Source organism: Gossypium arboreum, chromosome 8, assembly GCF_025698485.1.
Source record: "Gossypium arboreum isolate Shixiya-1 chromosome 8, ASM2569848v2, whole genome shotgun sequence".
Lineage (NCBI taxonomy): Eukaryota > Viridiplantae > Streptophyta > Magnoliopsida > Malvales > Malvaceae > Gossypium > Gossypium arboreum.
Genome location: NC_069077.1, coordinates 114,643,137 through 114,650,358, shown reverse-complemented (window position 1 = coordinate 114,650,358; position 7,222 = coordinate 114,643,137).

Sequence of the window (7,222 nt, the reverse complement as noted above, 5' to 3'; positions counted from 1 at the left end):
GTTATAATTAATGAGCTCAAGTGTGTGAATATAATTGTGTGCGGCCTTATAAGGGCTAAGTACCTTGGATTCCCATTTGATATTCAAACGACTAAATCAATTTACTTGTTAACATAAAGCTCGAGAGCTTAGAGGGCCACAATTGGATAAGGGGAAGGAAAAAGTGATCGAATAGCCGTTGAAGCCGTTCGACAACATACGAGGTAAGTCCTCAAGAAATGACCCTACTCGAATTATTTGAAATGAAATATGGATGTGTAATGGTTATTGATTTATGTGTGTATGAGTATTTGCATGATACTCGGGCTAAGTCCCGAAGGCGATTATGCTAGTGATATGTTTGTGTTTGAGCCTTAGTAACGAAAACGAAACATGGATGTGTAATGACTATTGATGTATGTGTGTGCATGAGCAATTAAATGATATCCGGGCTAAGTCCCGAAGACATTTATGCTAGTAGTTAAATCCGGGTTAAGACCCGAAGGCAATTATGCTAGTGACTAAATCCGGGTTAAGACCAAGGCATTCGTGCAAGTTGTTAAATCCGGCTAATACCCAAGGCATTTGTGCAAGTCGTTCTATCCGGCTAAGACCAAGGCATTCGTGCATGTGGTTATATCCGGTTGTATTCGAAGAAGCTTGGGCTGAAGGTGGCGTTGGTTGCTGTAATAAATTTAATTAGTACGCTCGAAAAGCCCAAAGGATAAGGTATGTTTATATGTGCATTGGAAAAGTCGATATGTTTGAGTAACATTCGTTCAATCGACTAACGAATTTTCAGCTATTGAATTGGTTGATATCTTGTGAAAGTATACAATGATGAAGTGTGAAGTAAGTATGATTATGTGAATGTGTATTAATGAAATGATTCATTTGGCTATGTGAATGTAATGCTTTAGTTAAAGCTGATTTTATTGCTTGAGACTTACTAAGCATAAAAATGCTTACCCGTTGCTTTGGCTCTCTGTTTTATAGATTTTGTTCGTTAGCGATCGGATACGGGATCATTGAAGTCGAAGTCATCCACACTATCAAAGCCTCCATTTTGGTATAATTTTGGTTGAACTTTTAAATGGCATGTATAGGACTACCCTTGTTGGTTCAAATGTGTTGTGATGTACATGTGTACGGCCATGCGAAAATGGCTCGTAGAAGTAAAGTACTGAACTTAGACCATTTGTGATTTGTATATATATATATATGGTTTCATGATGTGATTACGGATTGGAAATGGGAGTGTTGGTCACATGATCAGCCATTGGAATGGCTAAAATGATCATAGGTGAACCTATGTATGGCAAGACTAGTTGGTTCATGGAGACTACAAAATAGGTAAGACCTACCTTAAAACAGGTGCTGCCAGCTGCAGTGACGGGAATGTGAAAAATCACCAAAAATTGTAGGGATGGTATTAAATAGTGAAAGAATTATGTAAATTAACCTTGACGAGTCTACTTTCATATGGAAGAAACGAAACGGTCATAGGAGTTACGTGTTAAGAGATATTAAAGTTATCGTGAGACAGGGCCAGAACAGTTTCTGGGTCCCCTGTCGCGACTTTGAAGATTTACCATAAATTATCCAGAATGAATTAGAAGTCATGCCTAATATGTGCAGATTCCTTTTTGAGTCTAGTTTCATTAGAAACAAACGGCATCAGTATTGAAACCCTGTACAGAGAGATATTCAAGTTGTAACGCGAGAAGGTCAGTGTAGTCGACCCCTGTAACATGGGTGACTTTAACTAATAAAATGTACCAATTGGCCCGACCAAAAATTCTATAAATAAATCCATGGATGGATATATGAGTCTAAATTCAGGGAAAATTTACGGAATCAGTTTCCGAGTTGTGAAACTCGAGATATGCTTTTTAAGGCGACAGCAACGCAGTTTTCCAGCTTGCCTGGAATGTCAAATTGGTCGGTGCCATAAGTGGTTTTGGGTTGTTAACCCCTCGTGTCCGACACCGGCAACGGTCTTGGGTTCGGGGTGTTACACATAATAAAACCCAACCCCATGCAACACATCATGCATCATGTCATGTCATGTCATAATATCATACATGTACTCAATACGTCTAAAATGACAAGTTTAATTACAATTATACATCACATAAAGGCAAAACAATCATTTTAACACATATGGGCATAACAGTCATTTTATCAATTAGAGGGTCTAGGTAAACTTACCGACCCAACAGTAGGTCTATAGTCATCTCGGACGACCCGTACAACCTTAACAGTTCAACAGTAAAAATGGGCCCAAGGCACATATTACGAGCCCATGTGGGCCCACAGGGCCTATAATGGCCTTGGCCGTGTGTAATACACAGCCTAGCCCAATAATTTCCACTCGTCTCTGCGATTTTCTCCTGTGGGGCCCACATGCTCGTGGGGCCCACACGGCCCAGTTCGGCTCGTAATGGCCCAAAATGGCCTTAACCCATGAAATCGCTCATGGTCGGCCTCAACGATCTAACGCCCATGTTTAGTGACACGGACCACCACTCGAGCGTGCACACACCCGTGTAACGTCATTGTTTGTTTATTTCAACTTTTGTCGATTTCCATAGTTTAGATAGCGTTTACACACCTGATATGATTTTTGATATGCAACGCTCCTAAGATAAACCACACCTAAAACCAATGGGAATTCCATGTCCAACATTAGTCACGCTCAGAACCAATACTAATAAAACAACAATAATCGAACTTTATTTATGTTGCTTACCCCTACCGCTCCAAAAAAGATGTAGCCTACAATTTCGCTGGTAAACCGAGTCCGATGCGATTTGATGCTGTCAAATCAATGTTCGAAACAATAGAGGAATAGGAACTTAACATAATTAACGAATGAAATTTTTCAAATCAATTGGAAAACACTTTTCCCTCCTTACCATAAGACTTACCAATTGAAAGCAGTCCACTTTGAATAGAAGTAACCAATTAAAGGGGAAGTAGATGGAAAGGGAGAGTAAGAGGAAGTCAAGAATTTGACCACAGTAACAAAGAAGAACCAATTCCAACTTGTAACACCCCAAACCCGGCCTAGACGTTATGGCCGGACCTGACGTGTCACATTGAAGTTTTTAAGAAAACCCATGCCTCTTTCAACGTCCTTCTTAGTGTTTTAAAAGATAGTCTTTGCTAAGTTAATAAAGTGAATGGAAGCTGTGCACCAGGTAGGTATCCGAAATAGAGGAGGTGAGCCATGAAGGCTGCTTAAGTACCAAGCTCTTGATTGGATCCAATCCTGGACATGCCCACAACCATTGCCACACTTTGGCTTGAGGTTAGGTTTTGGAAAAAAAAATCGAGGTGGAATTCATTTAAATAGATATTTTTGGTAAACCGATTAATTGTATTGTTGCGTGATTTTGAAAACAAGTATCATTTTGAAAACGCGCCCTAAGTCTAACCCATTTTGGACTATTATTAGTAAAATATAGAGTATAAATAAAATAATCCCAGAAAAATAATTAAAATGGCCTTATTACAACCTAAAACCAAATAATAATAATAGTTAAGATAAAACTTAAAAAAAAAAAATCGGTTACTTATTGCAAAGTTCGAAAGCGATCACCACGGCCACTCTGAATCCCCTACGGCTCCAAGTCTCCACATCAAGGCTCACCTACAAGGTTAAGGAAAGGGGTGAGTTTGGAAACTCAATGTGCAACAAGCCCCTTTTAGAGCCCAAACTAATATCAGCATATTGGGCCTAAGCCCTAATTCAGTCTCGACATATACTGGGCCGAAGCCTTTTGTTTAACGGTTACTAGGCCGAAGCCTTTTCATAAATCATATCACTGGGCCGAAGCCTATACTGTAAACGGTATGGCCCATAGGCCCATTTCAATATCACATGAAATACCAATGAATGTATGCAAGCCCATTTGGGGAGACTACTCAACCCACCATCCGCTACTCTCCACCCGTATCAACCAAGCTCTCCATGTGGGGAATAACTCAACCCACCCAACCAAACTCTCCACTGGCAGCATAGCTGCTTTATCATATAACTGGAGGTCTAGCCTCTTTTGATTACTGGGGTAAAGCCCTTTTTGGTAAATTGGGGCAAAGCCCTTTTCGCACTTCCTCCATTTATATAAAAACCAACTCATGCATATAATGAGTATATCATAGCATATCATGTGCATCTCAAACATATCATGTGCATATTATGTCATATCATGTATAACAATATCTCATGCATTATATTCATAATTAAACCCTAGGGGGTATAATGGTCATTTTTACCTAGGGGCAAAATAGTCATTTTTCATATTATAAGGGTAATTTCGTAATTTTACCAAATATCAGGGTTTTCCATGTTCATTAACAATTATCAATATTTCCGAGTGTTTAAACAATGATCTTTAACCCACTTTATCAAAATCGGGCTTTTGGGCTCAAAACCCCTAATGGGCCATACGAATGCCGTTTTAGTCCACTAAGCCCACTTAACCCAAATTTTACAACAGCACTAACCATGTTAGCCTCTATAGCCTCTATAACCATTGAGGCCCAACTTACCATTGTGCACAAAATTGCACTCTTACCTGTTCCATCGATCCAAACACCTATCTTATCGTATTTATAGCCTCTATAACCAAACGTAAAATCACAAATTCCTGAAATATCAGAATTTCAGCATTTCGGCTTTTCAGCGAATATTAATCTAAGCTACTACGAGTGTTATTACATACCTGGTTTGTGGCGTTTGCTAACAAAGTCTCCCACGACAACCTACAATTAATCACCACCATTCTTAGTTTATAATTCATGCTTATCAAACCCAAAATCCACCTTAACATAGTCGGCCAAAGAACCCCTAATAGCCATAGATCACTTACCTTCACAGGGTCCAATGATTCGATCCAAGTTTATCCAAACCGATACTCCAAGCCTTGCTGCTCCTCCAAAGTTGTCTATTTCTCTATACAAACCATAAAAGTCGAATGAAAAGGCCTAGTGAGGCCCATACCTCAAATCAATAACCCCCCTAAACTATAGGGGGTTTCGGCTTTTCTTAACATTTACACTACTGAATCGATTTGGAAAACGAGTACTTACCACAGTCTTCCTTCTGCACTGTTTAGACCCAAAGTAGACTTAGCCCTCAACCCTAGCAGCCTTCGAATCCTAGAGGTCTACAGGTTCAGCTATGCCCCTAGAAATAAAGTATTTCAGCTTTTAGGACCAAGAAAAAGAAATGGTGTGGTGGCTTTGTATTGGTGTTGCCATCGGGGACTTTTAGAGTTTAGTGGATAAAGGGATCGGTCACAACAAATGAAGAGAAAAGAAGGATGCTGGTCTAAATGAAATTGGCACAACCAACTTGAAAAGTTTCGGCTCTTGTGGCTATTCGACAAGGGTGATGAAACGAAAGGGAGTAGTAATTTGGTTTTGGCAACAGAAGAGAAAGAAAAAAAATGGATGAAAGGTGTGGTGATTTCTGGTAGAGAAGAAAAGGAAGAAAAGAAATAGCCCTATGATGTTTAAACAAAAGAAAACGGCACAACTAAAGCCCCTAATGCCAAAAAACTTACCTAAAACCCCTAAGCCGGTTTCTCCTCCCTAAATTCCCATTATTCGGCCAACACTAAGCCTCCATTCAAATCCCCAAAATCTCTCCCCTTATCACTCCTAAATTCATGCATTTGACTGATTCAAACTCTTTCCAACAGAGTTCCATTCGACTTCAAAATCCTGCATGCTCAAGACATAAAAATAACAACACAATTGCCATCTTAGTGAATCGAACCTTGGCCTTCCCCCAACCACTTACACGCCACTTTTTTTTTTAGCTCCTTAGTGGCGTCACTTAACCACTTTGCCAGGGGCTCCATTGTGTTACATTTTACCCACATCTTTTAATACGGCCACTTATCCAATGCCCCTAACTCCTTAGGTCCAAAATTCAAAAATTCTACCGGGTTTTGGCCAACACATGGGCCTTCCATAGGCCCATTTACACACTCCAATTATGAATTACACAACCAAATACCAAATTTAAAAAAAAATTTACCAAAGTCTCTAAAATTACGAAAATCCAAAAAATCAGGGTGTTACACAACTTTTCCCCTTTTCAGAGAGAAATCGAAAGGTAGGAGAGGGGAAGAGAAGAATTTTTTGACAAAAGCACAAAGGGAGAGAGTGACTGCTAAGAACCGATTGAAAGGGGGAAAACAAAAATTCGGTAAAGGTCTTTGTGGGGAAAAGATAGACTGAGATGAGTAAATTAACAAGAGAAACGAATCAGTAGGAACAGGAAATAGCAAATCGACAGCAAAACACCTAAAGAAATTCGGCCCTCAGGAACACAGAGAAATCGCCAGAAGAAAAGAAAGTTGAGAGAAAACAAATGTCTAGCAAAAAATTTGAGCAAAGAACCCCAATTTGGCACTAACACTCAACCTAACCCCAATCTTCTCTACAATATTCTCCTAAAATCTAGCCATACAACCCCACACCCCTCAAACACTCCAACCGCCCACTAGCATCAGAATTCTACTGTCATACAAACACTTACACAACATCTAGCAAAATAAAATACTCCTTTACATTGCCAAGTCTCGAACTCAAGACCCTCAATAACAGTAATACGCCACTTATCCCTTAGGCCAGTAGGCCCATTCTGACATGTTATACCCACATTAATTTAAAAGCCTACTGACTAGGGATAGATGTTTATTCATATTAAAAACAAAACTTTTGCACAAGCCAAGGCTGGAACCCAAGACTTCTCAGGCACTTCCCAGGACACTTAACCACTAAAGTAGACATGCATTTGTATCCCACAAACATACAAAAATAAACACTTAGGATTTTTGGGGTGTTACATAGAGTTTCGGTGGAGCCAAAATTCTAAGGTGGTTGAGATGTAGTGGGATAATGGGGAGTTATCAAAATATTTTATTTTAATTTAATTTTTAAAATTCTTCTCTCTCTTGCCAAAATTCCTATGCAGCGTTTTGACGTTTTTCCAAAATTCTCAAGTTTTTTTTTTCTCAGTATTTTGTTGGTCTTTTGTTTTTCTCTTGGTTGGGGTTCTTTTGTTCTTGCATTTTTGATAGAAGTGTGGAGGGGGTAATCGATCTGCTTATAGGTATTCTGTAAGTAGCTTTATTTTTATTAGTCTCGTTATGATCTCATAAGTTTCTATTGTGGAGAGTATGCTACAATTATCTGAATGCTGGATTAATTGTGATTGTTGTTA